The 15,560-nt window shown below is 51.8% G+C and overlaps 1 long non-coding RNA gene across 1 annotated transcript; it reads left to right on the top strand.

The window, feature by feature from the left end:
• Positions 1 to 484: 484 nt before the first annotated feature.
• Positions 485 to 13,658, top strand: LOC144329111 (uncharacterized). The gene is made up of 2 exons (XR_013394515.1): positions 485 to 738; positions 13,277 to 13,658. It is a non-coding gene; the product is annotated as an uncharacterized LOC144329111 (long non-coding RNA).
• Positions 13,659 to 15,560: the final 1,902 nt, after the last annotated feature.

Here is a 15,560-nt window from a genome sequence, read left to right as displayed (position 1 = left end):
TTTTTAAATATTTACAAACGGACACCTATATCTAGGTATGTATATTCTTGTATATATACTTCCGTGGCCCACCCCCACCATCCCTCCGCCACGGTGCACGAGAAGAAGGCCACTGGGGGAGAAAGGCAGGTGAGGGTGGGGCGGGGGGCAGGGCTGCACCCTGGGGAGAGCGGGGTCGAGAGAGCAACGTCGCAGCGCCTCTTCCGCTCTTTCCCCTCCCCTTCCTGTGCTCATGCCTCTCCTCCGCTGGCACCTCCTTCCGGTAATCCTACCCTCGCCAAACATGGCGGCAGCACAGCCTCTTCCGCCCTTTACTCTCCCCTTCCTGTCCTCTTGCCTCTCCTCCAGTGGCACCTCCTTCCGGTAATCCTACCCTCGCCAAACATGGCGGCAGCACAGCCTCTTCCGCCCTTTCCTCTCCCCTTCCTGTCCTCTTGCCTCTCCTCCAGTGGCACCTCCTTCCGGTAATCCTACCCTCGCCAAACATGGCGGCAGCACAGCCTCTTCCGCCCTTTCCTCTCCCCTTCCTGTCCTCTTGCCTCTCCTCCAGTGGCACCTCCTTCCGGTAATCCTGCCCTCGCCAAACATGGCGGCAGCACAGCTCTTCCACCCTTTCCTCTCCTTTTCCTGTCCTCTTGCCTCTCCTCCGGTGGCACCTCCTTCCGGTACCCCTGCCCTCGCCCAACATGGCGGCAGCACAGCCTCCTCCGCCCTTCCGAACAAGGAGTGCAGAAAAAGGTGAAACTGCCATGAAAAGGAGAGGAGGAGTGTGTGAGTGAGAGTGAGACAGGGAGCATCCTAGTAGAGATGGAAGGGGAACCCAAGGGTCATCTAGTCCAACCCTCTGCAAAGAAGCTCAGAGCTACAATTCCCAGGTCTTCTTTGGGAATTCTATGGGAAGTAAGAGTTTCTACATTCATGAGCATTCACTTAGAGTGCGCTCATGTTTTTACCTTTTATTGAAAGTGGCCACTAGTGACTTGGGTGGAGTATAAATAATAAAATTATATTGCTAATTTAACCCTAACCCTAAGTAATAAAATTAAATTTCTCCTTCTGCTGTTCTTCTCTTACCGTAACGCAACCCCAACTCTAACTCCTAATCCTATTCCAACTCAAACCCAACTCTCACTGTAACCCTCTGCTTCTTTATGATTTGTTTCTGTGTTTCTGGTGTTTTGGCTTGGTTATGTCATAAAATTGAAGAAATACCACCAGAAGCACAAAAACCAAGAAATATTCCCAAAATGAGGCAAAACCAGGAGACATGAAAACCAAGCCAAATCAATGGAAAAGAAACAATCTCACCCAAAACCGCAGAACCATTCAAAGTAAAAGAAGCAAAACAATTAAATGCAAAAAAAAGCAAAACCACCCCAAATTAAACAAACCAGCAGAAAACAAAAAAGAAGCAGTAAAGCCACCAATTACAAAGAAACTGGAAACCAGTTTTTAAAAAGCAAAATGCAATTTATGGGAGTCCAAAAGCACTTCAAGCAACAGAAATTAACCAACATAGCATACTAGTTTTCACTTAGTCTTGGGTTTCTGGTGAATGTGCTTTGTTTGCAGCTGGCTTCATTTCTTTTCCATTGGTTTAGCTTGTTTTTTGGACTTTTGCTTTATTGCTTCTTTTGAGAAGTTTTCTTGTTTTTGCATTCTGGTGGTGTCAGGGCCGCCCCTGAACCCCTGACAGGTGGTAATACTTTTGAATGCTTTGGGGGTTTCTGGTGAATCTGCTTTGTTTGGGATTAGTTGGCTTCTTTGCCAGTTTCCATTGATGTTGCTTTTACATGGTTCTTCTGCTTCTTTTCAGTAGGTTTTTGTGTTTTTAGTGGTTGACTTCATTGTTGGAATGGTCATTTCTGGTGGTTTTGCTTCATTTCTGGTGGTTTTCCTTTTATTCTTGGGATTATCAGATCTCATACAAATTAATATTCTCAAAGGTGCAAAACCCAAAAAACCTAGAAAGGAAGCAAACTCACCATCAATCCAGCACCCAATCTGTTATGTACTAACCTTGGGTCCTAGAATGCAACAACTGATTGGTCTTTTCCTGCAGGCCAATCAGGCTCCAAGAGGGAAGCAGAGTTAGCCAGTCAGACGGTACTCATTGTGTAAATAATGTATATAAAAGCATGAGGGGGGGGGGCAATAAAGAGCATGAAATACATACAAGACTCTGAGTATATTTCACAATTGTAATTTATATAAAAGAATCTATGAAACGAAAACCACAGAAAAAATTCAACATAATCCCCAAAACAAACAAGAAACAACAGAAACAAACCACATCCACAAAAGATGAGAAAACCAATTGAATAGAACCACAAGAAACCCACGCAGTAAACATCTCAGGGAAAAGCGAAATCACCCCAGGCACCATGCAAAACTAAGGTTTAACTGGCTTTGGGGTTTCTGCACAATTTACTTTTTCCCTCTTGTTGGGGGTTTCTGGTGGTATTTCTTCTGCTTCTCACATTTCTGCTTCTTTTCAATTGGTTTTGGGATTCTGGTGAATTTGGTAATGATTTGATTGAAGTCTCTGTCTGGCAATTTTCCTTTTTCATGAATTCCTTCCTTGTTGGGTTTCTGGTATCTCACTTTTGGTTTTCATATTTCTCTTAGTTTTGCTACGTTTCAGGTAGTTTGCTTACTTTTGGGAATTATCCAGTCTCATAAAAATGAAGTGTCAGAGCTGCCCGAGGTCCCAGCTCACAAAGGACCAACGCCAGTTCATTGTTATATAAAACAGTCTTTATTGAAGCTCAATTTCACTTTCACAGCCGCGGCGCGCAGCTCTACGTCTCAAACTCTAGACCTCCGAAGCTCCGTCTGAATCTCCTCCCCCCAGACACCAGTTTAAGACTCTAGCCTTGCTCCACCTCTTCCTTTGCTCTTTCCTCCTTTGGTTCCGCCTGTCCGCTGGGGTCTTGCCCTTCCTAGACTCTTCTGACGCTGAGTCCCCTGAGTCTTCCCCCTGCTTCCGGCGGGCTTTAGGACCTGGTTCCCAATCCGGGTTTTCTGCTGTCCTGTGCGCCTGTACATTCGAACTTGGCGCGCGCGCCCAGCCCGCCACCTTCCTCCTGACCGTTACACTGCTCCTGTCACTGCTTCCCCCTTCGGGGAGGTTAGCTGGACCTGATGTCCACTCCATTCCCCCGCTCTCCGATAGAGGCGTGGTCAGCCCTGACTCATCTTCTCTCTCTGCTGGAGGAGACGCTGGCCCTGACACATGGGACTCTTCCCCCCCCCCACTGCGCTCTGGTGGGGAAGCTGGTCCTGATCTCCCACTGCTGCTTTGGGAGTCTCCGCTGGCCCCTTGCTTCTGTTGCATCTCCCCTGGGACCCCCCTTGCCCTGACCATAGGCGCTCCCTTCTGGGAATCTTCTGATTCGCTGGAGAGGCTAATGGAATCTCTCGGGTCACTGTCATTCTCCCCTCCACTGCCCTCAGATTCTTCCCCTTCGCTCTCCATTTCCTCTCTCCCCTGTGCCTCTGCTCCTGAGCCCCTGACATCCATCACCCCCTCGAAGCCCCCCTCCCCCTCTTCGGGTGTGGGTTCCGGGTGCTCCAGTGCTGTGGGGGTGAGTGCGGGATACCGTTATTTCCCCCTGGTATGCAGCCGGCCAGCTGGATCCGGCCAGCCCGTAGTGGTCTCGTCGACATCGATCTCCTCTGCTTCCATCTCTCTGCAGTTGTGCTCGAACCCAGGGTCTTCCCCCAAGACGTCCATGTCCTTCCCTCCCCCTGTCTCCTCGGGTGATGCTGCGTGTAAGGGTCCCCTCAGCAGTTCCCTGCTCCACCCCACCTCCGGTTGATTGTCCCACCAATAAGAGCGGTCTGTGCCAAACCCCGAGAGTGACCCCTCTGGGGAGCTTGTGTCTGGCGCCGTTTCCTCAGCTGATGAGAACCCCTGGAACGTGCTGGCTGAGAGTGTGGGTGTGAAAAGCCAGTCATCGAAAAAATCTGCCGGCATAGGTCTGTGTGGGAAGAGTGCATGGAACTCGTCTTTGAGGTAGTGCTCCTCCACGGCATAGTACGGTACCCACCTGTTGGCGCTGGCCGGGGCACCTTCCCTGGCGAGGAGATATTCAACTCCCTCTTTCCCCCATCTCAAGTCTAAAATCTCCGTGACCTCGTTGAGTGGCGCCGCCCTCGGTGACCCCTCCCCTGTTGGCGATTTGCTGAGTAGGTCTGGTGCGTCCCTTCGCGCCTGAAACCTGTGGGGTTCCTTGTAGGGTGTGAGCACTGACCTATGAAAGACCGGGTGCATTCTGGAGCCCTCCGGGAGCGTTAACCGGTAGGCCACTGGATTGATTTGTGCCTCAACTTGGTAAGGCCCTAGCTGCTTGTGTCTGAGCTTCTTCTTAGCTAACGTTCTGGCCGGCACTGCCTGGGCTGCTAACCAGACCCAGTCCCCCACCAGGATGTCTTCCCCGACTCTCCTGTGCCTGTCTGCCTGCATTTTGTAGGCGTGTTTTGCTAGTTCCAAGTGCCTTCGGAGTTGCTCGTGGACCTCCTACAACTCTGCTGCCAAGTGTTCTGCTCCCCGTGGCTCCCCCTCCCCCGTCGTCTCTAACCCGGGAAGGTTCTGGGATGCCGCCCATTGTTGGCGAAGAACGGTGTCACCCCTGTAGACCCGTGCTTCGTGTTGTTGTAGGCAAACTCGGCCAGCGGTAGGTAGTCCACCCAGGTCGAGCGCTGTTGGTTCGCGTAGCATCGCAGATACTGCTGCATGATGGCGTTGACCCTCTCCACTTGTCCGTTGGTCTGCGGGTGTCGTGCCGACGCTAAGTTGATCTTGACGTTCAGGATGCCCAGCAGCTTCTGCCAGAAGCTCGAGATGAATTGGCGACCGTGGTCGGACAGGATGAACAGCTTGGCGGTCTGTTCCGCTGTGGCCACCTTCACGCAAGGAATGAAGTGCGCCATCTTGGTGAACAGGTCTACGACCACGAGTACCGCTGTCTTGCCTCGCGAGCTGGGCAGATCTGTGACAAAGTCCAGGGCCACTTTCTCCCACGGTTCGAGCGGCGTCTGTAGCGGTTCCAGCAGTCCCGCCGGCGCCCTGTGTACTGGTTTGGCCCTTTGGCATGTGTCGCACCGAGCGACGTAATCCGCGACTTCTCCCCTCATCTTGGGCCACCAAAAGTCTCTGGCTACTAATTCCGCTGTCTTGTCCTTGCCGAAGTGCCCAGCGCTGGGCGCGTCGTGTAACTGCTGCAGGACTTTCGCGCGGAGGTCGTCTCCTGGCACATAGAGAGCCCCTTTGCGGATGAGCAGTCCGTCGCGTATCTGGAACTCTCCGTCCTTCACTGTGCCTCTTTGCACCTCCTCCATCTTGGATTGAGCGAACGAATCCGTCTGCAGCGCGTGACGCACCGCGTCCAGGTCCACGGTGGCTGAAGCGCACGCCCACGCTTTCGGTGCGAAAATGTGTTTGGCCGCCACCAGTGCCGCTTCCTCGAGATACTGCGGCTTCCTGGATAGTGCATCCGCCATGATGTTGTTGTCTCCCGGGATGTATTCTATTCGGAAGTCGAAATCCGCAAAGAACTCCGCCCAGCGGATGTGTCTCTGGTTCAGGAACCGTGCCGTGCGCCAGTACTCCAGGTTCTTATGGTCCGTGCGGACCTGCACTGTGTGTCTGGCTCCAATGAGGAAGTGCCGCCACGCCTTGAAGGCTGCATGAATGGCCAGCAACTCTCGGTCCCAGATGGTGTAGTTCTGTTCCGACTTGCTGAGTTTCCTGGAGTAGAATGTGCATGGCCTCCAATCCCCTTGCGGGTCTTGCTGCAACAGGACCGCCCCACCGCTCTGTCCGAGGCGTCCGTTTCAACCCTCATTGGTTTGCTGGGGTTTATGTGTAGCAGCTGTTCTTCGGACGCGAAGAGACGCTTGAGCCTCCGAAAGGACTGCTCCGCCTGGTCCGTCCAGGTGAACTTCTTCTTTTTGGAGCTGAGGGTGTCCGTGATGGCCGCCGTCTCCATCGCGAACCCCTTGATGAATTTGCAATAAAAGTTGGCGAATCCGACGAACTTCTGGACCTCCTTCCGATTGTGCGGGCTCTTCCAGTCCAACACCGAGCGGACCTTGGTGCTGTCCATGGCGAGTCCCTTGTCGGACAGCTTGTAGCCCAGGAAATCCACCTCCGTCATGTCGAACTGGCACTTTTCCAGTTTGGCGTAAAGTCTGTGCTCCCGTAGTCTCTGCAGGACCTCCTTGACGTCTCCCTCGTGAGCCTCTTGTGTTTCCGAGAAGATCAGGATGTCGTCTAGGAAGCAGACGCACTTTTTGTAGAGGAGTCCCGCTAACACGTGGTGCATAAAAGCTTGGAAACAATGGGAGCCATTTTGGAGACCAAACGGCATAACTCGATATTCATAGGTGCCTAAAGGCGTAAACATGGCCGTCTTCCACTCATCGCCCTCCCGCATGCATATAAGGTTGTACGCCCCTCGTAGATCCAACTTGGTGAAGATTCGTCCCTCCCTCACCGTCACGAGCAGGTCGTCAATCTTGGGCATGGGGAATGCTGTGGGCTTTGTCCTGGAATTGATGATTCTATAATCAACTACCAGCCTCCGTTGGGGCGTGTCTTTCTTCTTCACGAAGAACACGGGACTGCCCCCCCACTGCTTTGGATTCTTGGATGAATCCCCGCTTCAAGTTGTGATCTATGAACTCCCTCAGTTCTTGCAGTTCGTCTTCAGACATGGAATACAGTTTTCCAGTCGGCAGCGTCGCCCCCGGCAGGAGGCCAATCTTGCAGTCGTAGGGCCTGTGGGGAGGCAGCTTGTCCGCTTCCTTCTCGCAGAAGACCTCCAAAAACGCCTTGTACTTGTTCAGTACCGCTTGCACCATGCCTAGGTGTAGCTGTGGTTCATCCTCTTGCCCTTCCTCTTCCTGGCTGGTCCGGATGCAGTGTTCCGCGCAGTAGGAGGAGCAGAAGGTCAATTGACGCTGGTACCATGCTAAAGCCGGGCTGTGCCTATCCAGCCAACTCATGCCCAACACTATGGGCGTGTCCGACAGGTGGGTGACGTTGAAGCTGATGACTTCGCGGTGATTTCCAATTTGCATTACCATAGGGGGTGTTTGCTGTACCACCTGTCCTCCCAGTAGCTTTCTGCCATCGACCGTGACTACGTTTAGGGGCATCGTGGCTGGTAGGAGCGCTATGCGATGTTGCTTGATGAAGTCCACTCCTACAAAGTCTGCGTTACTGCCAGAGTCAATGGTAATAGGGACTTCCAGGGTGAGTCCATTGGGCAGCTGGAGCGATGCGGTGAGTTGTACCACTGGTTTGGGTGGGAGGGGGTCTGTGGGCTGTAAAATCTCTGGGGACTGCTTCACTGACTCGCCTGGCTGGGCCCCAGTGCCTCTGCCTCCAACCAGGCTTCGTCGTTTCCCTGTAGCTGTTCCCCCTGCTGAACTGCTCCTCTTACTGTTGCTGAGGCTGCAGTGTGCCTCTGGATCCTCTGGGGACACTCTTTGGCCATGTGTTGTGCACTGTCGCAGATATAGCACTTCCTGTTCCCTCTAGGAGCCTTCACCTTGACTGCTCCTGGTGTTTGGGCTCTGGTCGCTGTCTGATCCCTAGCACCACCTATCTCCATCGGCTCCTCTCCCCGCCCCAGGGGAGGCGTGGATTGCGCGCACCCTGTCTCTCTGGGTAGGAAGGGAGTTGTTCTGGCTGGTGTGCGCGCCATACCTCCCTCATTCCTGCTCCAAGGGCGTTCTTCCAGGCGCACGCCTATCGCCAGCGCTCTCTGGACGACTTCTGTGGTGCTGTTAGGTCTCTCCCCCCTCGCCAGCTCATCTTTCACGGACCCATTTAGTCCCTCCCAGAACAGATCCCTGACGGCAGCGGAGTCCTTTTCCCAGCCCAGCACATTTACTAACGCAAAAAAGCGGGAGTGATATTGTCTCACAGTGGCTTTGCCCTGCTTCAGTCCATGCATTTCCCTCCTGGCCACATCCACATCTACTGTTGATTTAAAACAATCGTCCATAGCCTTGATAAATGCCTTTGAATCTTGGAGGGCGGGATCATTTTCGCGCCATAAGTTGTGCAGCCACGATTTAGCTTCCCCATGCAGATGAGTTATTATGAAGCCTACTTTCTCCTCCTCATCTCTAAAGTCTCTCCGAAGCAAATTGAGCGCGAAAACTATGTCTGCTCTGAAGTTAGGATACTGCTGTAGGTTCCCGTCGAAGTGGGCTACGATGCTGCCCCCCCCTCTTCCCGAGGCCAACTCCCTCCGGCTTGCGTCCCGGCAGCCCCTCTTTGCCCACACTTTCCCACCTGGTCTGCAGATCCTGGCAGAGCGCTACTGCTTCTTCCTCTCTCTTTCTGGATGCTGCTACTTCTGCGTAAAGCGTCGTGACTGCTTCTTGCAGCTCTTTCACCTTCTCCTCTGTAGTCATCTTTGCCTATCTTCGTGAGCTCGCAAAACACCAAGTTTTGCCCCTCGCTGCGCCAACTCGCGCTGCGAGGGTTCAATTATGTGAGACGGAGCTTACTGTCAGAGCTGCCCGAGGTCCCAGCTCACAAAGGACCAAGCCAGTTCGTTGTTATATAAAACAGTCTTTATTGAAGCTCAATTTCACTTTCACAGCCGCGGCGCGCAGCTCTACGTCTCAAACTCTAGACCGCCGAAGCTTCGTCTGAATCTCCTCCCCCCAGACACCAGTTTAAGACTCTAGCCTTGCTCCACCTCTTCCTTTGCTCTTTCCTCCTTTGGTTCCGCCTGTCCGCTGGGGTCTTGCCCTTCCTAGACTCTTCTGACGCTGAGTCCCCTGAGTCTTCCCCCTGCCTCCGGCGGGCTTTAGGACCTGGTTCCCAATCCGGGTTTTCTGCTGTCCCGCGCGCCTGTACATTCGAACTGGGCGCACGCGCCCAGCCTGCCGCCTTCCTCCTGACCGTTACACTGCTCCTGTCACTGCTTCCCCCTTCGGGGAGGCTAGCTGGACCTGACGTCCCCTCCGTTCCCCCGCTCTCCGATAGAGGCATGGTCAGCCCTGACTCATCTTCTCTCTCTGCTGGAGGAGATGCTGGCCCTGACACATGGCACTCTCCCCCCCCCCCCACTGCGCTCTGGTGGGGAAGCTGGTCCTGATCTCCCACTGCTGCTTTGGGAGTCTCCGCTGGCCCCTTGCTTCTGTTGCGTCTCCCCTGGGACCCCCCTTGCCCTGACCATAGGCGCTCCCTTCTTGGAATCTTCTGATTCGCTGGAGAGGCTCATGGAATCTCTCGGGTCACTGTCATTCTCCCCTCCACTGCCCTCAGATTCTTCCCCTTCGCTCTCCATTTCCTCTCTCCCCTGTGCCTCTGCTCCTGAGCCCCTGACATGAAGCAATATCATTAGAAGCTTAAAAAGCATGAAAAAAACCCCCAGGCACTAACCCTAACCCTGAACGTCCACCTATCCCCTGCCCTAGCCCTAACCCTAATCCTGACATTCTGGTCATCCATCTTGGGGATAACAATCTGGTGAGGTAAATTCAGTTGAGATCACTAAATATCTCCATCAGCTGTGCTTCCTCATCCCTGAGCTTATCATAGTTTGGTTTGGAATGTTGTAGAGGTGCTTATGGAGTGGGGGCAGCCTTCCTAAGAAGGTGGATGGGCAAGACACAAAGCTAATCATTCTACAACGATGTTTGTGTTTGAGAATGTGGGTGCTTATATCCCTCATGGCAGAATTATGTTCTGTGCCCAACAGTTGTATAGACCTGGTGGTATGCATCTTTCTGATTTGGGTTGTGACATCTTTCTGATTTGGGTTGGGTTCTTAAGGATCTGCAAAGAGCTCTGTTTGAGCACTTGTGTGTTTGTGGGTAGAGGTGAACAAGCACACCTGCCCAGACAATTTGATTTGGTTACATTGGTCGAATCTGACTAGTTTTGCCGATCCTCAAGTTGTTATATTTAATAAATACAACCTATTTATCCACTTTTGGTTGTCTTGACTCTTCCTCCTGATGTGCTAGGAACCACTCCGTTTGGGGGGCACTGCAAAACATGCGGTTTTTACTGCAAACATTTTGCCAGACTTTGGCCTTGATTTGGAGTGAATCAGGCGATGTTGGGTTTTGGGGTGACCTTATGACCCCTGTCACTTACTTGGTTTGTCGGGCAAAATGCTAAAAAAATTCTACAATGTCTGGCAAAATGCTACAAGACTTTTGCCAGACTTTGGCACCAGTTTGGAGTGAACCGGACAATGATGGGTTTTTGATATTAATTATGAACCCCGGTTTGATGTATCAATTACTCTGTTTATGGGGTGTTACAAAATGTGGGGGGTTTGCTGCAAAACTTTTACCAAACATTAGTTTTGATGGGATCCCAGATTTGGGGGTTTGTAGTTAAATGAAGCATTCTTTCAGTGCTGCTCGGGAAATGTGCAGTTTCCGTCAGATCAAACTAATACTACTGGATAAAATTATATGGTTGTTGATTATCAGACAGTTCTCCCATTTATCAAGGAAAACGTCTGTTATGGGTGGCTTTTGCTTGGTGTGTGTGACTGTTGACAGACAGATTTGAAAAGGAACACAGCTTCCTCTGTTTGTCTCGCAGTAACTTACTGGCCTTTTTGATTATGCAGTCGGCTCGCCCAACACTTCCAGTTGGATTCCGAGGACAGGAAATGATTCTGCTAAAGGCTTTCTGTGAATATACCGGTAATTCCAGTTGATTTGATTTAATGGTCACATAAAGGCACTTTCTTTGGTTATAAAATGATGTTGTGAGTCTTATAACTGAGCAGTCAATAAACTCCCTCCCCCACAGAAACGCTTGTCTTCTTCTTCTGCTTGGCATCCATACAGTACTTACATGTTTGTTTAAAGAAAGACTAACCCCACCCCGAACCCCACCTCCAGCTTTCATCTTATTATTCTAGTGACTAGTCAGTGTTCATAGCAACACTTGCTTTTGTTCCTAGACAAACTGCCCTGAAAGACAGTTACTATGAACTACATGTGTCTTCTTGATATATAAGGTTGTTGCTAGTTTCTGAAAAACACTTCTTTATCTTTCAACAAGAAATAAATGAATAGGAGGCTGCTCTAAGGAAGAAGTGTGATTGCATCTGGAATATCAGACTCTCTGTATTTTTATTTATTTACTTGATTTAGGGGTGGCCACTTCACCCCCTGGCTATGCCCATGTCCCCAACTAACTGAGCTTCTTGGGATCATCCTGCCATGCTGTGAGCTACTACATTATCCTGCACTTTACAGAACCTTCCTTAAAGAATAAAAAACTGAGGCAAATTTCCAGTCTAAACAGGCTACACAAAAAGAAACAGCAGCGATTCTTTATGTTTGACTTGTGCTTGAGCGCCTGATATCTCAGAAAATCAACATCAGTGTTGGGGTGGGTGGGTCAGGGCATTTCCAAAATGTTATGATAGATGGAGCCATGGATGTGGCCAAGGGGGGCCAACTAAATAAAAATACATAGCTAACTGAGGTTCTGACCCCCTAACAAAAGGCCTGCCTCCACTAACAAAAATCCTGGCTACGCCCATGGATGAAGCCAACTACAGTAACTCTGGTTTTGTCCCCACCCAGAAGTGTAGCATGTGTGGGCCTTGGGGGCACAAATTTGTGTCAGGGGCACAAACAGGTGCCCCCACAGCAGGCTCCCTCATTGGTGCCTGGCTCCACGTGAGAAGGAGCTGACCTAAGCTGCAGTGCTTCTGCTGGCCACAGCTCTGTCCTTAGGTTAGGCCTGACCCAGGGAAGAGAGCAGGAGGGTGGGTGGCTGCAGTGCACCTCGCTCCCAGTCACAGCAGCAGCTCCGCCTCCGGGTCGCGTCTGACCTGGCGCACTCAAGGAGCCTGAGCAGCAGCTTCCCTGCCCCTCTCCTCCCCTGGACAGGGGCATGTGGGGCATGCCCCTCCCCCCTCGTTGAGTTCTGCAAAGGCAGCCCTGAGACTGAGGAGGAAGGAGCTCACTGCTCATGCCAACCCTAGAGAGGATGTAAGAAAGAAGCAGGCTGTTGGAGGACAGCCAAGAAACAATTGAGCTTGGTGGAGCAGTGCCCCAGTCCCCCTTAAGGACGAGCCTCCACTGACAGGGAGCAAGAAGGAATTTGAAATGGGGAACTACAATATTGGCATGGGAACTACAATAGCTCAATGTTGCAATTTGTCTACCCTACTTAATATTTACCATTAAGGAAAGTATAAAGTCATGGAGTAAATCCTTTCAGGTTGTTGATGTGAAGCAGCAGACCTCAATCTGATACTGCAAATGTTATAGAATTATTGAATATTCAGAAGTATACCTCTCCACCACTCCTTAGTCAGGCTAGTTTTGGGCATTTATGGCAAGATTATCCCAAGTGGAAAGGAATAATGTATTTTCACTGTTATGTATTCAGTGGTCTGTCTTTGCTTCCCATTGTCTCAGGAATTGGGTAATTACCATCTCAAAGGAATGGCCAGACTACCAGGAAAGGCAATCAGATAAGGCATTATCAGATAACCTGGCAGACAGGAAAAACAACATTCAAATTTCTATTGTAGAAATTTTCCTTTTCTGTGATGTAGGTATGATGTTTGTGGGGGTGGTCTTGAGCTCCAGGGCAGGGAATTTCAAAATGGCAAGCACACATTGTTTGCGGTCCTCCTCCTCTCTCCTGCGTGTGGGTGGAGCACCCTGTTGCAACAGTTTAATAAAGATCAGGCTTACTAGCTGCTTTGCTTCTCAATATTCTCTGGTTGGCCTCTGTTATTTTCTCCTACCGATGGAGAACCTACAAGGTTCTCCAATACATAAAGGAATAAGGGCAGATTTTGTTTACAACAACACAAAGCCATCTGAAACTGTCAAATAAACTGCAAGAGCAGCAATGGAAAATTGCTTTCACACACTAAAAGTTCCCTGCAACTAGAAAGCCAGCAAAGCAGGGGAAAGGCTAGCTTTTTTAATTGACAAGTACCTTCTCTATGATGTGCTAGGCTTTGGTTTTTACGCATAGAAGTGTTATTCCTCACCTGTAGCTTGAGGTAGTATGGTCCATTTGGCCACCTCATTCTGCTGCATATGGAGAGTGCTGGAATTTTTAATTCTTAAGGAAACATTGTGTCTATTTTTCCCACATGAGATGTTTCTTTACTTATATCAATAATGTTATGAAAGACTTGTAGCATGCTTCAAGCTGATTAGCACTTGGTGGCTGTGAAGCTTTAAATACAAAACAGACACATAGTGAAAAGATTTCTACACACTGAATTTTTTATTTATTTCACAGAGCAATTGCTTTCAGCTTTGCAGAGGAGCCCGTAGTATCCAAACTACAGTACTTCCGTGAGAGCTGTGAAGCAGAGCTCCCTCCACTGGCTCTGCAGTGACAGGACAGCTCCCTCGGGCCTCCTCTCCCCACAACTGTTATCTGGGGCAGCCATCAGTGGGAGAGCTTTGCTGGAGGTCCAGCTCCTGAACTGTGCCAGCTGGTCAACATAGGAACAACTGTTTAGTGATTTGTGACTGAGATTTGATATTCCTCTTCCCTCCCTGCCCCCTTTGCCTGTGGGTAGGGACCATCTTGCTTTGATTGCATTTAAGTTGTCTGGTGGCCTTGTTGGCTGAACAGCGAGGCACAAATGTTCCAAATAAATAAATCTCTATACACAGTTGTCAGGGTTGCTTCAAGATCCTAGCTCACAGAGGATCACGCTAGCCAACGGTCATTAAGTAAAAGTCTTTATTGAGTTACAGTTTCCATTCTCAAGCTGCTGCGTGCAACCCTACGTCTAGTAGCTAGATCGGCGAAGCTCCGTCTGAATCTCCGCCCCTCGTACACCAACTTAATATCCTAGCCCTGCTCCACCTTTTCCGCCTGACTGTTCTTCTCTGGGTCCCTCTGCCCCCCTGGGTCTCTTCCTTCCGGGATTCTTCGGACGCTGACCCCCCGGACTCTCCTGTCTCCTTGCGCCGGGCTTTAGGACCCGGCTCTCTTTCCGGGCTGCCTACTGCGCCTCCTTCCTGTGCATTTGAACTTGGCGCGCGCGCCCAACCTTCCACCTTCCGTCTAACCGTTTCTTCGCTCCCAGATGGAGGTGTGGCCACCCCTGACTCGTGCCCTCCCTCCTGCTGTGAGCTGCCAGCGCTTGCCCCCTGGCTCCTTTCCTCTTCCCTGCTCTCTGGCGGTGACGCTGGACCCGATCTCCAACTGCTCTCCTCTGATTCCCCTCTGGCTCTATCTCCCTGGGGTGCCCCCCTAAACTCCCCCCTTGCCTTGGCCACTGGTGCTCCTTTCTGTGAATCCTCCGACTCACTGGAGAGACTCGGAGATCTCGGGTCGTCGTCATCGCTCATCCTTTCTTCTGCCTCCTCCCCTTCGCTCTCTGTTTCCTCCCTTGCCCTTGCCTCTGCTCCTGAACCCCTGACATCCATCCCCCCCTCGAAGCCCCCCACTCCCCCTTCCCCTCCTTCCGGTGCTGGAGCTGGGTGCTGCTGCGTCAAGGAGACGAATGTCGGGTACCGTTCGGTTCCCGTAGCGGGCCTCCCTCCGAAGTCTTCCGGTTCTTCCTCCCTTCTCTCGTCGACGACGGTCACCTCTGCTTCCATCTCTGTGCCGCCGTGCTCGAAACCTGGATCGTCCCCGAAAATGTCCATGTCCGTCTCTCCCTCGCTTCCTCCAGGCGGCGTTGCTCGGCCTGGACCTTCTTGCCACTTCCTGCGCCACTGTTCCTCTGGTTTGTCGTCCCACCAATACGAGGGTTCTGAGGCAGATCCCGAGGGCGACCCCTCCGGGGAACGGACGTCTCGTATCGGGTCCTCGTCAGAGTCGAACCCCCGGAACGTGCTGCCCGAAAGCGTGGGTGTGAAAAGCCAGTCGTCGAAAAAGTCTGCTGGCATCGGTCTATGTGGGAAGAGGGCATGAAACTCGTCTTTGAGCAGAGGTTCGTCCAAGGCGTAGTCCGGCACCCAACTGTTCGCACTGGCCGGGGTGCCCTCCCTGGCGAGAAAGTATTCTACCCCTTCTTCCCCCCATCTGGAATCCAAAATCTCTGTGACTTCGTTGATGCGCTCCTTCTGTGGCACTCCTGCGTGCCCTGTTCTGTCTCTGGCCGGACTCTGCGCCGTTCCGGGTTCCTGAAACCTGTGCGGTGCCTTGTAGGGCGTGAGCACCGATCTGTGGAATACCGGATGCATTCTGGAACCCTCCGGAAGCGCCAGCCTGAAGGCCACCGGGTTGACCTGCTCTTCGACTTGATAGGGCCCCAGTTGCTTATGCCCTAGTTTCTTCTTGGCCAACGACCTGGCCGGCACTGCGTGGGCTGCTAACCAGACCCAGTCCCCCACGTGTAGCTCTTCGCCAACCCTTCTGCGTTTGTCCGCTTGTACCTTGTATGCGTGCTTGGCCAGCTCCAGGTGGCGCCTCAGCTGATCGTGGACTTCCTGCAGTTCCGACGCGAACGCATCTGCCGTCTGCGGCTCCCCCTTCCCCCAGCCTTTCCAGTCCCGGGAAGGTTCTGGGGTGCCTCCCGTTGTTGGCGAAGAACGGTGTGACCCCCGTGGACACGTGCTTC

This window comes from Podarcis muralis, chromosome 10, assembly GCF_964188315.1.
Source record: "Podarcis muralis chromosome 10, rPodMur119.hap1.1, whole genome shotgun sequence".
Lineage (NCBI taxonomy): Eukaryota > Metazoa > Chordata > Lepidosauria > Squamata > Lacertidae > Podarcis > Podarcis muralis.
Note: the sequence above shows the minus strand (reverse complement) of the source record. Positions and strands in the feature narration are given on the sequence as shown.